Source organism: Sminthopsis crassicaudata, chromosome 4 (genome assembly GCF_048593235.1).
Source record: "Sminthopsis crassicaudata isolate SCR6 chromosome 4, ASM4859323v1, whole genome shotgun sequence".
NCBI lineage: Eukaryota > Metazoa > Chordata > Mammalia > Dasyuromorphia > Dasyuridae > Sminthopsis > Sminthopsis crassicaudata.
This window is the reverse complement of record NC_133620.1, coordinates 473,747,109-473,765,114: the sequence shown is the minus strand read 5'-3', so window position 1 is coordinate 473,765,114 and position 18,006 is coordinate 473,747,109. Positions and strand designations below refer to the sequence as shown.

At 51.8% G+C, this 18,006-nt stretch overlaps 1 protein-coding gene and 1 long non-coding RNA gene across 3 annotated transcripts in view; one reads left to right on the top strand and one right to left on the bottom strand.

Annotated features, from left to right (window-relative positions):
- Positions 1 to 3,645: 3,645 nt before the first annotated feature.
- LOC141540408 (uncharacterized) lies at positions 3,646 to 9,906 on the bottom strand. 2 transcript variants are annotated; one of them, XR_012481541.1, is made up of 4 exons: positions 9,683 to 9,906; positions 6,210 to 6,570; positions 5,575 to 5,721; positions 3,646 to 4,757 (listed from the first exon to the last, which is right to left on the bottom strand). It is a non-coding gene; the product is annotated as an uncharacterized LOC141540408 (long non-coding RNA). The 2 variants fall into 2 exon arrangements; XR_012481540.1 differs by lacking the exon at positions 9,683 to 9,906 and having other exon boundaries at positions 6,210 to 6,779.
- Positions 7,601 to 18,006, top strand: part of SH3BP4 (SH3 domain binding protein 4) — a 97,004-nt gene continuing 86,598 nt past the window's right edge. The window contains exon 1 of the mRNA XM_074264421.1: positions 7,601 to 8,140. The gene's annotated coding sequence lies outside the window, so the exon portion shown is untranslated. The remainder of the gene's footprint in view (positions 8,141 to 18,006) is intronic.

Sequence of the window (18,006 nt, the reverse complement as noted above, 5' to 3'; positions counted from 1 at the left end):
GAGGGCTGGAGAGCTGAGTGTCGTCCCAAGGTTTTGAGCCCCAACCCTCTGAGCCAGACGGAGCCTGTATTTCTCTCTATTTCTGTCTCTCTCTATCTCTGTGTGTCTCTGTCATGATCTCAGTCTCTGTATTTCTCTTTGTGTCTCTCTCTGTCTCTCTCTCTTTTTATCTCAGTTTCTATCTCTGCAGTCTCTTTGTATATCTGTCTTTGTGTCTGTATCTTCTTTTCTGCTTCTGTCTCAGTCTCTCTGTCTCTGTATTTCTCTCTGTGTCTGTCTCTGCTGTCTCTCTACCTTTGTGTAATTCCCTCTGTCTCTCTTCCCATTCACACACAAATACACACAGATTGTACTACATAGACACATGTAATACACATATAAACTCAGATGTATATGTAAAATAATGCACAGAACACATCTTTATGCATCCGTGTACTTGTATGTGCTTGTATGGATGTGAGGTAGCCAGGGGTTCAAGGTTAGGGTACTGGACCTGGACTCAAGAAAATCGGAACTGAAACCTGACCTCAGGCACATACTGTCTGTGGGACCCTGTTCAAGTAACATCATCTGTTTGATTTAATCCACTGAAGAAGGAAACAGCAAACCAAGTCCAGAGTCCTTGCCAAGAAGATCCATGGATAATAATGGCAGGCTACAATCTACAGGATCACAGAACAGACACTACTGAGTAACAATAGTTGTGTGTGTGTGTGTGTGTGTGTGTGTGTGTGTGTGTGAATATTTTTAAAAGGGTAATTAAAATAAAAGATGTCTGTTTTTTTCTTAGCTCCATCCAGCATGGAGACTGGTTTGCCCCCCCAAAAAGTAGATTTATTCAGAACCATCTACTATTACTACTAACACCACTACTGCTCATCTTAGAATGAGGCATCATTACACACACACACACACACACACACACACACACACACACACACACACAAGGTAGATAGAATATAGGGCATGGTGTCTGGAAGCCCTGAGTTCAAATCCTGACTTAGACATTTACTATCCAATAAGATAATACTTGTAAAGCACTTAGCACTATGCCTGGCACATAGTAAACATCACCACCAGCACCACTATTACTATTATTACTATCACTACTACTATTACTATTACTACCACCATCACCACCACCACTACCACTATTACTACTACTCCTACAGTTATATGACACCTCCTCTCTGGGATTTCATTTCCTCATTAATAAAGTGAGGGGTTAAGATTCAAATTCCTTCTAACATTCCTTCCAATTCTAAAGCTAAGATTTTATGATTTTTGAGTAGGAAAATGGCTGAGGGTAGAGATGAGCCAGGTTAGGGATATTCCTACATCCAATACCATTAGGCTGGGCACATGCCCTTCCTTCCCAGAATGCTTTGCCATTCCAGGTGGAATTCTGAGGCGACTTTCAGCCTCTCTCAGGCCAGGGGGTGTCCAAGACTTGCTGTGATACTGAGTCCCACTGGTTCCCTGGACTTTCTGAGCCAGAGATAAATACAGAAATGGAAGTCTCTGGCATTAAGCAGAAGCAAATCAGAAGTGTTTGCACCCTTTCAATCCAGATTCAGCCCTTCGGTTCATTGCCTTTATCAAGTGGAGTTTGGGGACATAATGTTGAAAGTTATCAAACTCCAAAAAAGGAAACTTGGCAAGTGAGGTCACTATTTGTGTCTCTGTTCCTCCCATACATCCTGCAGACTTCAAAGGGAGTCCTCTCCAGGTCCTATTGACTGTTTTCATCATAAGCAGAACTTTTCTGGGTGGAGAAGGGCTCAGGGGCTCATCCCCCTACAACTCTGACCTTTAGCACTCTCTCCTTTGGGGAGAGGGAGAAAGAGGATGGGGGAGGGGTGTTGGACAGGAAATAAAGGAAAAGCAGGAGGGCACTTGTTTGGACAGTGTGAGGGTGAGGAGGGGCAGACCTTAATCACTAAAGGAAAAACCTGGTCACCATGTTTCTGTACAGCCAGCACTGATTGCCATTTTTAAGGAGAGTTCTACATTGGGGAGTAAAGGGGAGAGGCAAGTAGGTGAATGAATAAACTCTGCTTCCCCAAAACAGCATTTTTCTATCTTTTCTTTCATTTATAATTTTTTATTTTTTTATTTTATTTATTTATTTATTTTTTTTGAGGCTGGGGTTAAGTGACTTGCCCAGGGTCACCCAGCTAGGAAGTGTTAAGTGTCTGAGTCAGATTTGAACTTGGGTCCTCCTAAATTCAAGGCTGGTGCTCTATCCACTGCGCCATCTAGCTGCCCCCCATTTATAATTTTTTAATAATCATCAAGGAGGATGATTCAAAGAAGAAAAAGACTCACTTTGCAGTCAGCAGGGCTCCGATCTGGTTATTAGCATTTTAGAAGAGGGGTGGGTAGGTAGAAGGTTACCCTTTGAATTGATTAAGGAAAGTCACGCTTTATTCAACTCCTTTATCAACTTCCATAGATAAGACTTCAATGTAAAAAGTTGGCCTCCATCCTTTCAGAACTAGGGAAAAGCAACCACTGAGTCCCAACTATTTTCAGAGCCAAAGAAGGAAGATTAAGGCAGCATCCAATTGTAAATATTAGAAAAACCTACAAAATGACAGTAAGTTTGTCAGTCTCATTAATTTTTAAGCAGGGCACAGAAGACTGTTTCATTCTAATAATCTATTATTTGTCTCCTTACAGAGTGGCCGTGTTTTGTCAGCCAACCCAAAGTAACATTCTTTAAAAGGGGATTCCCTACTATGGCATTTAATTATTATTTGTAATTGAGGTTTTTTATTTTCAAACCATATGCAAAGATAATTTTTCAACACTGACCCTGCAAAACCTCGAGTTCCAATTTCCCCCTCTTTTCCCCCTTCCCTCTCCCCTAAATGGCAAGCAATGCAGGATAAAACATGGCAAAAATATATGTAAATCCAATATAGGCATATGTACTTATACAATTATCTTGCTGCACAAGAAAAATCAAACAGGAAAAAATGAGAAAGAAAATAAAATGCAAGCAAACAACAAAAAAGAGCTAAAATGTTGTGTTGTGGTCCACACTCAGTCCCACAGTCCTCTCTCTGAGTGCAGATGGCTCTTTTCATCACAAAATCATTGGAGTTGGCCTGAATCAGCTCTTTGTTGAAGAGAGCCACATCCCTAAGAATTGATCATCATATAGTTTTGTTGTTGCTGTGTATAATGATCTCCTGGTCCTGCTCATTTCACTCAGTATCAGTTGATGTAAGTCTCTCCAGGCCTCTCTGTTGGTCATTTCTTATGGAACAATAATATTCCATAACATTCATATACCATAATTTACCCAACCATTCTCTAATTGATGGGTATCTATTCAGTTTCCAGTCTCTAAGACACTATGAAACGGGCTGCCACAAACATTTTTGCACGCGTGGGTCCCTTTCCCTCCTTTAAGATCTCTTTGGGATATAAGCTGCAAGGCTGGGTCAAAGGGTATGCACAGTTTGATCACTTTTTGGACATAGTTCCAGATTGCTCTCCAGAATGGTTGGATTTTTTCACAACTCCACCAACAATGCATCAGTGTCCCAGTTTTCCCACATCCCCTCCAACATTCATCATTATTTTTTCCTATCATCTTAGCTATGGCATACAATTAAAAAGAGCAGGACTAAGCAGTGTCTGTTCTGGATTACTTTTATTCTGGATGAATCTATATTTCTGGAGGGCAAACCACTCTCCATGCTGGATGGAGCTGTCTGTTCTGAATAACATTTCTGCCAGTATATTTAAGGAAAGAAAAGCTTATACTCCCATTCTATGTAACCCCTCCCCACTCCCCAAAATAGCATGTCATGGCCTCTCTCTTTTATATAATTGATATTTTTGTTACCTAAAAACAAAGAAAAAGAGTGGAAGGCCACTCCCAGCCAAGTCATGTGCTCTGCATTGTACTTACATTTCCAATCCTGATCCCATCCCCCTCACACTACCCAAAATAATCCAAAAGGAAGATCTCCACTTGATTCCCTCCTCCACATTCTTTTACAAGCAGAACAATCCTGCCCTCAGATTGCTCCATTCTACTTGGGGAAAATAACAGGAACTCCAAACACAAATTAGACTCCAAATGAATGCAAAGTAAGCCGAGAGGAAAGGACCACTACAACTTGGGCAATAGGGCAAAGCCTCTGGAGGGGAACTGCTGAGATAAGCCTTGAATTTGGATTCTAAGAGCTAAAGGGTGGGAGAGGAAGCCCAATCCAGAGTGGGAGATCGGTGGGGGTAGGATTGGAGGCCAGATCATTTCTAAGACTGCCGCCTGCTTAACATCCTGGGAAATTTCAGTGGCTCATTGAAAGGGCTGCCTTCAGGGCTTATCCCCAAGAGCCTTCCTGATGTACACTTGCCTCTGCTATGGAAACTTAGCAACTGACAACATTTTCCTGACCTATACATCTGTTTATTGATAGCAACCCTCCTTCCCCTCCTCCTTCCCCCTCCACCCCCGCTAAAACTGGTCTAGCCTTTAGGTGGCTGCCAGACTATTCCTAAAGCATGGATCTGACTGGGCCGTACTCCTGCTCTGGAAGTGTCTGTGGCTCCCTATTACTGTTAATGGCCTCCATGAGCTGGCCTCTGGTGGGTAGCTTGTTGGAATGGGAAGCACCCCGGAGTTGACCGGCAGACACTGGGCGTTGGAATCTTGCTTCTGGGGGACGTTTGTAACTGCGTGTTGTAATCCCGTGAGATCTGGGACAAATTCACCTCCCTTGGGCTGAGATTCTCATCTGTAAGAGAGAGATTGGCTTAGATGGCCTGAGCTCACTTCTAAAGCCCATGATCCTATGACCTACCTAACCATCCTTCTTCCCCTAGTGATCATACATATTCCCTCAGCACCCTCTGTGGCCTGGCCAATGGGCTGTTCTTCGGACTGGCTCGTGGTCTCTGGGCTTGGAACCACCTGGAACAGGCTCCCAGCTGTGGTTCTGCTTATGGGGCTCCCGGCTGTGGTTCTGCTTATGGGGCTCCCGGCTGTGGTTCTGCTTATGGGGCTCCCGGCTGTGGTTCTGCTTATGGGGCTCCCGGCTGTGGTTCTGCTTAGGGGGCTCCCGGCTGTGGTTCTGCTTATGGGGCTCCCGGGCTGCCTTTGAACCTCAGCTGCAGGCCCTTGACTCCATTTGGCTTTTGCTGACCCACTAATGGGTGCTCCTCAGGCACCATATTCTTTAATTCTTCAGCGGGCATTTATGAAGGCCGCCCTGGGCTGGGTGCTGAGCACACAGAGACCTAAGAAAGCGGCCTGGCTTCCAGGAAGTTTGCAGACTACAGGGAGAACCACTTCTATTTATTTATTCATCTTGGCACCGGGCGCGCGTTCCCAGTAGCCCGAGTGCCCTTTGAGGACAAAAGCTGCTTCACCCCCACCTGTACCCTCAGTGCCAAGCTCCATGCCAGGCACCTAATAAACACTTAATAGTCACCAGGCCTGGCCCTTCAGGACCTCCTCCCCCCAGTCAGGGAGCGCTTTTCCCTCCAGAAGCCCCAGGGGACCGGTCTGCACCTTTCTGGAATCAATGAATAAATAAATGAGGGAAAACTTGCCTTAATTCCTACCTCCATTCAGAGGCTAAATCCTGGGGGTTCCAGTTCAGAAAACGTGCATTTAGCGCAGGTGGATCTTGTACACACTGTTTGTGTAGCTGTGGCCTTCTGGGGGGGGGGGCGGCTATTTCTGCCTTTCTTTGGGTCCTGCCAAGCACACAGTAGGCACCAATTATTGGTTGCCTGTCCAGCGGACCCAAAGTAAGACGTGCTTGAGACGTGGCGCGGAGGGATAGAAAGCGCGTGTCTCTGAGACACAGCCCTGCAGCGTTTCCCGTTCTGTTTGGGATTTGCCCAGCCGCCTCACCCTCCCTCATTAGGGGAGAAGGTCCAGGAGGACAGAGAAGCAGATTTTCTGCGCAGGTTTGTTCAGGGAATGAAACCCCGCGGCCTTAGGCCTGGGGAGAAAATGAAGGCCACCACCAAGCTCTCGCCCCAGCTCCATTGTGGTTTTCCTGCTATTATTTCCCAATGAAAAAGCCCAGCAATCAATTTTAAAAAGCCAGGTGGGCCTCGGGGGCTCCAAAGGCCCGGAAGATCGGGGGGAGAAGCGGGCGGATGGTATTAGAAACTCGCCCCGAGGCCCACCGTAAATTCCCGGTGACTGGGCCGGGATGGCCGGGGAGAGCTCCCACCTGGCTCCTCCCAGCTCCTTTTGATGTCTCCCTTCCCAGGGAGCTCTTTGTTTACATTTTCCCCGACTCCTCCCGAAGCGGGGATCCGGCTGGGCAGGGACTCGGTTTCTGAGAGGAGCGCTAAGTGGGCGTTGTTTCGTAGCGAGCGGCCCGTGCCCTGGAAGTCGGTCCTGCTCCCCGGGAGAGGCCGGGGCTCCCCTTTTCGTTGGGGTTTTCTCCGCGGGGTCTACTTTGTAGATAACTATCGTGCTCTGAAGAGAATTTTTAAAGCGTTTTCTGAGTGGAGACGCCTCTGGATCCCAGCTCAGCGACTCCCCTCCCTGGTGTCCTGTGGCTCGGGCTTTCTATTGGATTTGGGGTGCTGCGGATAGGAAAGAGAAACTGAGGCAGGAAATGGGAAGGGGGGCTGGATTCTAGCCACTGACTGTTTGTGTCTCTGCAGCCTCAGCTCTCAGTGGGAAGGTGAGAAAGCAGAGCCCCCCCCCCCCCGCTCTCGCCGGTTCCACGACTGAGCAGGGGGAGCGGGGAGTGGGCTCGGATTTTCAGGGCTTGTTTTCCCTTCCGGACCTCGGACTGAAGGGAGGGGGGAGGGGCTGGAGAAATAACAAGGAAACAACCAAAATTTGTGGTTCCTGACCTCCTACTCCCGTCAGGCCCCCCCCCCCCGGTCATGAAATGTACCCTCCCGGTCGGACAGGTGTAAGCGCGAGTCCAGAAAGAGGCGGTCCGGCCCGCTGCAGCGGGCGATCGGAGTCCGGCGCTCGGGGCGCTCGGGTTTGGCTCCGGAGCCAGTATTTAGACTTGAGACCCAGAAGAGGTTTGGGTCTCACCGAGTCTCCCCTCACTTTAGAGATTAAGAACCCGAGCCCGTGGGAACTGAAGCTTACCCCAAGATCTCCCCGGAAGCCGGGGCACAGCCGGGCTGGGAACCCGAGTCCCCCCCCCTCCCCGCCGCCTCCAAAGCCGAGGCTCTTTTCTAGAAAGCGGATCATTTTGCCTCCAGGAGGGGGAAGGCCGGGAATAGGCCCCGCCTCCCGAGGCCGCCCGCTCCCGAGAGCCTCCCCCGCCCGGCCGCCTCCGGCCACTGCCAGGGGCCTTCGAAGGCTGCTTGGCCCCCCCTCTCCCCGCGAGGGGCCGGGCGCCGGGTCCTCCACCGTCGGAGGAGAAAGAATGTTTCCGATCGCCCCCCGGGGAGGGAAACGTGGTTTCTGTTAGCGCCGGGAGTCGGCTCCGCTCGCCGGCCGAAGGCAAAGGCCTGGAGTAGGCGGGTCCCCGGCCCAGGGGAGGGGGCGGGGCCTCGTGACGTGGGCGGATTCGAATCCCGCCGCCCCGCCCCCAGCCCCATCTGGGCTCCATTCTCCGCCCGCGCGCCCGCCCCGCTCCTCCCCAGCCCAGCCCAGCCTGGTCCAGCCGGGCGGCGGAGCCGAGGGGGACTCAGACAGGCGCGCGCACCGGGGAGCGCCCGGCCTCCCTGCCCGCCGAGCTCCGCAGCGGGACCCGCCGCTGCCTCCCTGCCCGCCGAGCTCCGGAGCGGGACCCGCCGCTGCCTCCCGCCCGCCGAGCTCCGGAGCGGGACCCGCCGCTGCCTCCCGCCCGCCGAGCTCCGGAGCGGGACCCGCCGCTGCCTCCCTGCCCGCCGAGCTCCGGAGCGGGACCCGCCGCTGCCTCCCGCCCGCCGAGCTCCGGAGCGGGACCCGCCGCTGCCTCCCTGCCCGCCGAGCTCCGGAGCGGGACCCGCCGCTGCCTCCCGCCCGCCGAGCTCCGGAGCGGGACCCGCCGCTGCCTCCCGCCCTCCTCGCCGGCGGCCGCGGCCGGAGCCGCCCCGGAGAGAGCCCGCCGCCGCCGCCGTGGCGTTCTCGGGGACCGGGCGGCGCTCCCTGGCCGGAGGAAGAGCCCCCGCGGCGGCCCGGAGCAGACACCATGGGAACGAGGTAGGCTCCGTCCCCGCGCCCCCGGAACCCCGCACGCTCCCCGGGCTCCCGCGGGTCTCCGGCCGCTCTCCTCTCCCGGGGTCCTTCCTGCCGAAGCCCGCAGGCTCCCGGACCCCGCGCCCCGGACGTTTCGGGCATCTCGCCCGGCTCCGGCCCCCCCCCGGCCCCCGCTCTTCATTCCGCGCTTTCCTCCGCTCCCTCCCGCGGCTCCCCGTGCTCCCTCCCCGTTTCCCCCGCGCGCCTTCCCCCGTGGGGACGCCTTTTCCGCGCCCGGCTCGGATCCTTCGCGCCCCGACTTTCTTGCCCGTGTAGACGCCGCGGGCGGCTCGGGGAAGGCGCTCTCTGCCCTCGGGTGGGCGCCGTGTATGTCCGGGCTCGCGGGGGGGAGGGGGCTCACCGGCCCTTCTTTCTGCAGCCGCCCCGGGCCGGTGAGCCCCCTCCCCCCGCGAGCCCGAGGCGTCCGGCGGGGCCCGGCCTCGGGCTGGCGCTGGGCACGAGGAGCGGGGCCCGCCTGGGGCAGGGTCCCAGACACCGGGTGGAGGGGCCGGGACGAGACGGGCGGCGACCGCCCCCAGCCCTCGGCGCAAACATCCCCTCACGCGCTCCGGCCGGGCCTGGGGGAGGGTCAGGGCCCCCACGCACACCGGCACGCTGGGAAGCTCCTGGTCCGTGCCCTGGCCTCCCGGCGCCCGGCTGCCCGGCTCGTCTCGGCGGGTGACGGAGCTCCCGGGCCCTGGGAGCGGGACCGCCCACCCGGCCTCGCCGCCCCGCGGCGCGTCTGCATTGTTGGAAAGCCTCGGGCTGGGGGTCTCTGGGAACTTTCCCGGCCGCGCTCGCACTCGTGCCCGCGGGCCCCGTGGGTGGGAGGCGGAGCACCTCAGGCGGCCGGCGGCGGTGGGAGCGCGGGCGGAGCGCGGGGGAGCGGCCATCCCGCAAAGTTAAGGCTCCGCCGCCCTCCCGGCCCGCGGGGCGCCCTCCGCCCGCACTGTCGCCTCTGTTTGGCCTCCCCGCGGCGGCCTCCGGTCGTTGCCAGAGCGGGGGAGAGGGGGGTTGCCCGGGTTTGTCCGCTGAGAATCTCCTTCCCTTTTCTCCGGTTCGCATCTCCATCCCGGCGCGCCCCGCCTGAGGAGCGAACCCCGGCTCTCGGAGAGGGGCTGTTCCCCAGGCTTTCGTTCTAAGCCTGTGATCTGAGGAGAATGGGGGGGGGGCTGGGGGCCTAGTGCCCCCCCCCCCCGCGGCGGCCGTCCCGTCCCTCCCTCCACAAGTGTTTCACAGGCAGAAGAAAGCCCCAGCTTTGCCGAGAGGCGAATCCTGACAACCGGGAAGCTCCCGCTAGTGGCCGGGCCAGGCCCCCCGACGCCCACCCCTCCGAGGCCAGACAATGGCTGCCACATGGACTAACTGGGGGTCACAGAAGTAGCAGGAGCCAGAAGCTGACGGATCTGAGTCCAGTTCTTAGTGGGGAGGGGGGCAGTTCATCAGTCCCTGAATCTGCCAGAGAGAGGACCCCCCCACACACCCACACACCTGGTCGCCACTCACCTGGCCCTTTGGGCCCCTCCTGGTGAAGGCCCGGCCTGCCCAGGCTTTCCCTAAGCTCCCGTCAAAATTAATGGATGGTTGGGAAAGCATCTGCACGGACATGAGCCGAGAAGCTACTGCTTAACCGCCACCCTGTGGCCCCGAGGTGGCGGGGGACGCTCACGCACCGGTGCCCGCTGCCGCCTCCCAGAGGGCCCCGGGGCTGGGGCAGGGCCACAGGCAGGCCGAAAGGTCCATCTTTTGCAGAAAACGAGGGTGCCCCAGAGGGCGGAGCGGATGCTGTGTCTCTGGCAGCAGCGCCCTCCTGCCAGGGGAGAACCAGGGATAAGTGGCGGTAGGGCAGGGAGGCCGGCCCCATGGAAACGGAGAAAGTGCCCTTGAGTGGCGGCCCCAGGACTCCCAATGGGAGGAATGTGAGAACAATGAGTCCCGGGCCGGAGGCCGGCTCCCCGACTGATAAAGGCCGGCTTCCTCGGCCTGCTTTATGGCTGACTTGTTTACGGAATGAACAATGGGGATCGACGAGGCCTGTGGGGGCCGGGGCCCAGAGCGGGGAAGCTGCCCCTCCCCCAGGGGGCCTGAGGTTCCTAAGTCCTAGGGCCTTCTGCTGGTGTGTGTGTGAGAGAGAGAGCTACACAAAGGGGCAGGGGGCGGGTGTGAGGGTGAAAGCTGGACAGAGGGCCAGGGGACAGGATTGTGTGTGTAAGTTGTACAAGCAGACAGGGGCTGTGTGTAAGCTGTGCAAAGGGGCAGTATGTGTGAGCTTTACAACAGAGCAGGGGTGTGTGTGGGTGTGTGCTCTACAAAGGGGTAGAGTGTGTGTGTGTGTGAGAGTTATACAAAGGGGCAGGGGACATGTGTGAGAAGCTGTACAAAAGGGCACACTTCCTCTTGCCATTTCTGGTTTTTGGGAGTCAAGGCTGGTGGCTGGCATGTGCCAGCTCCCACGGGTGATTGTGGCTCCAGCCTCAGAGAACCCCTGTTTAAAACCAGTGACTGACCCTTTAAAAGGCCTGGAGGATTGTCACCCACTTCTTGAGGATTGGGGGGGGGGGGTTCATTCTTTGTCACTGTATTTCCCAGTCAGTCACTAACCTGCTTGGCACAGTGCGGGGCACACAGTAGGTGCTTGGATCTGGAAGGGAACTTCCATCACCTAGCCAGAGAGAGAGGCTCATCCGGGTTGGGGAGTGGAGAGCCAGAATTCAAAACTGGTTCCCAGGATTCCACAACCTGCCTCAGAAAGGTCGGGCTCTCTGAGCCCTTATGGCTGGAAATTCATTTTTTAAAGAATCATTTCCCCCAATGAAAGAGGTCCCAGAGCTGCTGGGCTGTGGCTCTCTCCTCTGGGAGGAGGTAGCTGCCCCCGGGAATGGATGAATAACTATGGGAGGCCCAGCGCCTGAAGCTGCTATTGTGTGTAAAAGCCCCAGTCTCTTTGCTTTGTGGGTGTGTGGTGTTTCCTGGAGAGAGAAACTTGGTTGCGGGTCTGTCGCTTGGCTGGTTGGGTTACCCGCTCCTCTTTTCTTTCCGTCTCCACTCCAGAGAACGGTGGCTTGCAGAGTGTGATGGGGGCTTCAAGGTTGGGAGGCCCTTGTCTCAGGCTGCTCCGAGGCCCAGGGTCAGACGGAGTGCTGGAGGGGCTCGGGGCCACATCTTACCAAGGAGATGAGGTCAGTGGGAGAGCCCGGGGTCCTGTGATCTCAGTATCCTTTCCATCTGGAAGGATCTCTGAGAACCTTTTCTTGCCTTTCCTGGCAGGGAGCAGGTGACCCAATTGTGCACAGCCACATAAAAAGTGCCAGAGGTGGTGTCCTGGGGGCTTCTACTCTGGCCTTTTTAAAGCCCTTACCTCTTTCAGGACTCAGGCAGGGGCTGTGTCTTCCCCTCCTTGGATGAGATTGGCTTTGTGCACCATAATGGGCTTGAAGATTTCATCTCATCAAGACACTCACCCCCTTTATCCACCAGAAGGTTATGGGCCTGACCTGACACGGGTGAGAGGTCTCTGCCCCCTGTTATCTTGGCCTCTCTTCCCCTCCCTCCCGGAGGTCTTGGGACTAGGAGATTTCCATCCCCAAAAGGGAAAGGGTGTTTGCCCCTGAGTGATTAAGCTGTGGTTATCTGGAGTCCAACATGTTGGGCACCCGCCGGGCCAGGAACTCTCGCTATCTTGAAATTGAGTCTGTTGCTATTCAGTCATGGCCGATCTTGGGGACCCATTTGGGGTCTTCTGGCGGAGAGACAGGGAGCTGCCGTTTTTTTCTAGCTCTTTTGACAGGTGAGGGAATTGAGGAAAACGGTGAACTGAATGGCCTGGGGTCACACAGCTAGATGTAAACTCCAGGCACTCTGACCCCCTCGCCAACCAAGTGCCCGCAAGATTTCGTCTAGGCATCTGGAAGTGGTTCCGGCCAGGGAGCTGCTCTGGAGCTGGGGCCGGCTTCTCCCTGAGCTCTCCCAGCAAGCTTGGCCAGCCCCTCCATAGGTTCCACCTCAAAGGGGCCCTGGCAGTTCCAACATTCTGTGACTGCACTAATTGTATGTTGGAGAATGGGATTCAGAGTCTGATTCTCTCCTTCAGTTCGGAATGGTTGCTTGGTGAATGAGAAAGGGCCAATGAGATGCTTGAGAACAATGACCCCGAGGCCCCCGGGGACTTCCTTATTAGAAGCTTCCCTCTGTCTCTGCTCCCATTCATTAGGGCTGCTGCAATGTCAGCTCTGTGCCAGAGAGCTCTGGTGATGGCTTTCCGCATGGAGAGAGTTGGGGTGCTGCTCTGCTGACTGGGGAGTCTCCCCACACTGCTGGGGTGGCCTGCGTGGCCTCCAGCAGGAGCAGCTTCCTGCCTCTCTGTGCAGACGGGCTCCAAGCACCTTCGCTTGCATCCTCCTCCCTGGCCCATGGAGACAGGGATGCTGGGGAAGCATCCTAGCAGAGGATCCCAAGGTGAAATGGCCTTAGGCTGCTGTCACTAGGATGAGGCCGGTATCTTCCCATTCTCACATGCAGAGATCATAGTGAGATGGGAAATGAATGGAATCGAGCAAAGCATCGCTGTTTACTAGTTTTGTTTAGTCCGGTTCTGGGCTTAACACAACTCATTGTGCTGTTCACTTCTTTTCTAATGCAGCCTTCCTCTCATTTCTAATGTATAGTACATACATTACCATGTACTACTGTGAAGCAGTGAAACAGTGTATATGTATATTTAAACTTAAAAAATTGTTTTATTTTACAATGTTGCAGCCACTGCATAGAAAAACTCTTATCTTACCATTGTAAACAATACAAAATGAAACAAAATTTAAATGACAAGTTGGGAAAGTATTTTAATAATTAATTAACCTTGCTGTCTGTTGTCCCAGGCAGTTATAAAGGGGGGGGGGGTGAATGGGGAGGGGAGTAGGTTCACCATTATCCCAGCAATGAAATAGTATATTTTGCCTTTATCCCTCCAGGGTCTTATTTTTGTGTCCTCCTTTAGAATAGAAACTTTCTTTTTCTTTTTAGGATATTTTGGTTTATGTTCTATTTTCTTTCTTGCCATCATCATAATCTTCTCAAGATTCTCCCACTCCACTCAAATGCTTGTGAGTAAAGGCAGTGAAGTAAAGGCAAGGCCCCCCCTTGGTGCCTTGAAAATGTCAGCCTAGTTGCCCACCTCCTCCGCGCCATGCTCTGTCCATCAGCTCCCAGAAGGCATCACTGCACTCTGAGCAGAGTTCTCTGGTCCTTTCTTTACCTTGGGGTTAGCGTGCTCATGTTAATCATCCCCAGATTCTGCCAGCCTCTTTCTTCAATGTGTACAAGCCTTTTGCTCCCACTGCATCCAGGGCCAGATCCACTAACCCCGATTTATTTCTGACCACTGGGCCCAAGATGGCTCTGGAGGAAAAAGTGAGACAGGTGACCTTGCCCACTTAAATCCGATTCACCTGCATGTCAACGCGACACATCCCCGATGTCATGACACATCTTTTGTGCAATCTGAATGTGAGGTTAAATTTCAGGGTTGTTTATATTCTCTTGGAGTTTAAAGTCAATAATCTACAGAAGATGTTCCTAGAGAGAATGGGAGAATTAGGCTATCTATGTCTCCTTGTAGATATCCAGATTCAGCTCCAAACACCTCCCATGGCTGAACTTTGTTCACAGGGTCCAAGTGGCCAGGTGTGGTCCTACTGATTGGAGAAGGAAGGACAGACATCAGCAAGCCTTCTGGCGGTTTTCTGAGGAGCAGCGCTATCGACTTGTGTACCTCTACATGGTCGCCCGTTCCCCTGTGGGCGGCGACAGGGCTCTCGCAGGGATCGCTGCTATAAACACTTTTGGTCCATATGGCAGCTTTCCTTCAGTCTTTGACTTCCTTGGTGGTTCCATACTCTACTCATCAGTAGGTCAAAGAGCAAGTACTTTTGATGTTTTCTGTCCACACTTAAAAAATTTCTTTTTCTGGAAATACAAGTTCATCATGTCTACATACATGATGTTATTTTTAAGTGGTCGTTCAATCATTTCTGAGGCTTTGTGACCCAATTTGGGTTTTGTTGACAAAGATTAGAATGGCTTGCTGTTTCTTGCTCTGGCTCATTTGACAGATGAGGAAACTGAGGCAGGCGGGGTGAAGTGACTTCCCCAGATAAGTGTCTGAGGCCTGATTTGAACTCTAGAAGACAAGTCTTCCTGCTTCCAGGCCAGTGCAACGATTTCATTAGTGAAGGGAACTTCTGGTGTTGAAAATCCCTTCAGTGGTGCAGATCTCCAGGTTAGCCTTTTTCGGAGGCCGTGCCAAATTGACAGACTTGCTCAGAGATCACACAGTGCTGTGTCCCTGGGACGAGGAACCCTGTGGCTCTGATTCTTTTTTCTCTATGTAAATCAAGCAGCCTTTTCCCCTGCAGCTAGATGATACCGCAGTGCAGGGAGCCTGGACCTGGAGTCTGCTCTTTGACTTCCTTGGTGGCTACATACTCATTAGCTGGTCAAAGAGCAAGTACTCGGGATGGCAGGCTGGCAGTGAGCTGTGGGAATCTGGACAAGTCTCTGCCAGTTTTCTCATCTGTGAAATGGGAATGATAATAGCAACTCTCTCTCCCAGGCCGTGGTGAGAATCTAATGAGATACTATTTGAAAAGCATTTGCAACCTTAGAGCTCTAAAGCAAAGTTAGCTATTGTCGTGATCACGATTATTATAATAAAATCAAACCAAATTGTTTTGTGGAATGGTTGGATCATTAATTCTATTAATTGGATGATCCTATTTTCTCTTGCCATCACCTTGAAATCATCCCTTCCACATTGAGACTTTCCCCATCTCGGTTTCGATATTTAGTGGGTCAGCAGAAGAAATCTTTCGCAATTTTAAAATTTCTTTTTCATGTGGTATTTTTAATTTAACATATGGCCCATGACTAAACATTAACCCAAATTTTAAATAAGATACTGTAAACATCCCATAAAAGAAAATTATGTTTTTTTTTCTTGAGTATGGAAGGGAAAGGCAAAACATTTTAGGTGGATTTTTCAGATCATGGGGGTGCCTAAGCCCCTTTCCTTTCCTCATGGGGAAGGGACATCTTTTGTGCAATCTGAATGTGAGGTTAAATTTCAGGGTTGTTTATATTCTCTTGGAGTTTAAAGTCAATAATCTACAGAAGATGTTCCTAGAGAGAATGGGAGAATTAGGCTATCTATGTCTCCTTGTAGATATCCAGATTCAGCTCCAAACACCTCCCATGGCTGAACTTTGCTCACAGGGTCCAAGTGGCCAGGTGTGGTCCTACTGATTTGAATGCAAGCTTTCCTCACTCCCAAATCCCATACCCTATTCATTGTGCTATCTCTCCTTCCCCTGATAGCCTCTTAAAATTCCCGATAAAGTAAATAGCCACAAATCCTAAGTCAACAACTTAATAATTGGGTAACTTTGAATGAGTCATTTGAATGTTTGGAGCCTCAGTTTCCCTTTCTGCCAGGTGAGAAAGCTGATAATATCTGAGTTCCCTTCTCATACTGGTTTATAGAATATAAACTACCTGAGGGCAGGAATTGCTAATCATTTTTCTTCTTCTTTTTGGTCTTTTTATTACCAGTACCTAACACAGTGCTGAGCACATAGTAGCCACTTGAGAAATGCTTACTGGATTAGATCCTTTTTTTTTTTTTTTTTTTTTTTTTTTTCTTTTTCCTGTACAAAAAGAATCGGACTTTGAAACAGCCTGTGAAGAAAATCAGAAATGCAGGCGGACTTTTGTCCCTCTGTTTTTACAGAGGGACTAGGAATTCTAGGTAGTGGTTCATAGTCGTCTCCCAGAGTCCTTTCGCTGGGTGGAGCTGGTTCAGTTCATTCCTGCTCTGTTGGAACTGATTTGGTTCATCTCATTGTTAGAGAATTGATCATCATATAGTAGTGTTGTTGAAATATATAATGATTAGATCTTAATATTGAGGATAGAAGATCAAAGAAAAGGATCGGGAATGACAGTCCTGAGCTTTTTGCTCAAAGCTGCAGTGAAGATCTCCAGTTGTTTTCCAGTCTAGTGAAAAAAGATGAGAGCAGGAATTCTATCCCTGGGCTGTAGTTATTCTGGTCCCAATAGCTGGTCCATTGGACCGAGCCTTTGAGGTTTGTGGAATGACTTGATGTTTCTGGCCCCTTGGTTTTTTGGTTCCTTTTCATCATGAAAATAAAGGGAAGGAAAGGAGAAAAGATGGCTGTCTGCTAGAGTTCCCAGCCTGAAGATGGGAAGATTCACCTTCATGAGTTCAAATCTGGCCTCGGGTGCTTCCTAGCTATGGGGGCTGGGCAAGTCACATCACTCATTTTCTTCCTCTATAAAATGAGCTGGAAAAGGAAATGGCCAAGGAGTGGGGACTGAACTGAATGACTAACTTACAACAAAGCAGAAATTTTTCCCTTTGGCAGATCTTGCCAAGAGGGAGATACTTCCAGGGTGTTTGATCTCTGATGGCCTCTTTGAGTGTGGACTCACCTCTCACCCACGGAGATTTGACCTTCCAGTCTTTATCTTTGTGCTTCTTGTCCAGCTCCTTCCATGAGCAAGTGCTCCAGGGAATTTTGGAAGGTACTCCATGCATCTTCTAATGCTGGTGGATACCAGAGTTGCTCTTATAATTGACCTCCCAAAATCATAGCTTTAGAACTGAAAGGACCCGAGAAAATGTTTTATAGAATACTTTAAGGTTTGCAAAGTTCTGTATACATGCTACTTCATTCCATCTTCACAACAATCTTGTGAGGTACTATTTTTATCCTCATTTTACAGATGGGGAAATTGAGTTTTGGAGAGATGCAGTGACATTCACACCCCTTGAAGTGTCCGAGGCAGGACTTAAACTCGTGGTTTCCTGGCTCCCAAATTCTGCATCTATTCATTTGATCACTTAGTTCACAGGGCTCTCTTTTTACACCAAGGGAAACTGAGACTCGGAAGGATTGAGGTGACTTGTCTGGGGTCACAGAGGCACCCAATCTGGTGTCTTTTTCACCTTCCCACCACCGTGCTCTATTCCACCTGTCTGGTCTTGGGTTTCCCCAATGTTAAACTAGGCTTTGTGATGGCAGAAGGGGCTCCATTATTACTGACATTGATAAAAGGAGGGTCGGGTTCTGATGCAGAAGAAAATGATTTAGTGAATGAGTAGAAAGCACTGATGTTGAGGGGTGGAGGAGATGGGGAAGGATCTCTCATCCAGACATCGTGAGGAGTGTTTGGGGCTGCTCGGTCTGGAGGAGAAAGCATTATGCTGGAGTGGAGAGGGAGCCTGGTTCCGGAGGTCAGGTCCTCTCTGATGCTGTCTGCGGGATCCTGGGTGGTGAGGGGCAATGGAGAGGTTGGGAGGGGGAGAGTCTCTTAACATCTCAGTAACCCTGGCAATGTAAGCACTTGCAAAATCAAAATTCACTTGCTAGTCAAGATCTTGACTTCCTGATGTCATTGATCCTCTCAGAGGACAAAGTACAACCACCACAAGCACTAACCAATGATAGATTTGGGGGACGGGGTGACAGGGCCCCAGTTCTGAGTTGTCTCCTTCCCAAAAATATCCTAGAGAAAAGTGGGAAATCTGGTCACTTTCCGATTTCCGATTTCAGTCATAAAGAGTGGGCCGATTCTGTTCTCTGGGAGCCACTGGGGCAGCTTTAGATTTGGGAAGAAAATCTCACAAATTAAAGGTGTTTCAGAGTGAATTGGGCTACCTCCAAGGTAGTGAGCTCCCTGTCCCTGGAGAGATGCTGAGGAGGTCTCTTCCTTCCCACTCTGACTTTCGTTGACAACGATTCGGAAATCCATTTTTC